General features: G+C 39.1%; 1 non-coding gene across 1 annotated transcript; it reads left to right on the top strand.

Moving 5' to 3' along the window:
* Positions 1-549: 549 nt before the first annotated feature.
* Positions 550-656, top strand: LOC119869850. Its single transcript, XR_005354854.1, has one exon. It is a non-coding gene; the product is annotated as a U6 spliceosomal RNA (small nuclear RNA).
* The last annotated feature ends 322 nt before the right edge of the window (positions 657-978 follow it).

The following is a 978-nucleotide window of genomic DNA, read 5'->3' as shown; positions in this document are numbered from 1 at the left end:
TATTGAAAACCTACTGTGTGACAGACCTCATTCCAGATGCTGGAATAATAAGCAATACAAGTCTGCACTCCTGCGTAGTATTTGATCAGGATTGCTGTGGTCAATTAAGAAACAATGGGATACTTAAGGAGATATAATAAAAAAATATGTACAGGGTTGGTGAGTCATCTGTTACTAGTGACAGCAGGGAGCCATTACCACCACAAGAACTACCGTGGAGGCAGAAACTATTACTACATCCTGGCAGAAAAGACTGCACCAAAGGGAGCCTTACAAAGAGAAACGTATTCATGGCCAACTTTTGGCTCAGTATAAGGAGCCAAAGGTATAAACATCCATATTTCATTTGCTTTTCACCCTCTCATATCATATCCCCTAATGAGCATTTACATCTCCTCACTCTGTGCCATTCTTAGAAATGCATCCACATAGTCTCCTCTGGAGTTCCTTGCTAATTTTGCAGTTATATTTTTTCCTAGCCCTGGAATACCAATCAACTCACTGAGCCATTGGTCATGAATCAGTGTGATTCTTAATATGTCTCCTTTTGTGCTTGTTTTGGCAGCACATATACTAAAATTGGAACAATACACAAGGAGATTAGCATTGCCCTGCACAAGGATGACATGCAAATTCATGAAGTATTCCTTATTTATTTATTTATTTATTTATTTATATTTTTAAATATTTTATTTATTTATTCATTAGAGACAGAGAGAGAGGCAGAGAGAGAAGCAGACTCCTTGCAGGGAACCCAATGTGGAACTCAGTCCAAGGACCCCAGGATCACTCCCTGAGCCAAAGGCAGACGCTCTACCTCCTGAGCCACCCAGGCATCCCCCCCTTTTTTAAAAATGATTTTATGTATTCCATATTTAAAACAAAAGCAAAACAATACACATCTCCTTCCATACAAAGTGGACAACCAAATATACTTCTCAAAAATCCTGCCCATAGGGAGAATTTTTCTGTACCAGA

This window comes from Canis lupus, chromosome 1 (genome assembly GCF_011100685.1).
Source record: "Canis lupus familiaris isolate Mischka breed German Shepherd chromosome 1, alternate assembly UU_Cfam_GSD_1.0, whole genome shotgun sequence".
Lineage (NCBI taxonomy): Eukaryota > Metazoa > Chordata > Mammalia > Carnivora > Canidae > Canis > Canis lupus.
This window is presented reverse-complemented; position numbering and strand designations above follow the sequence as displayed.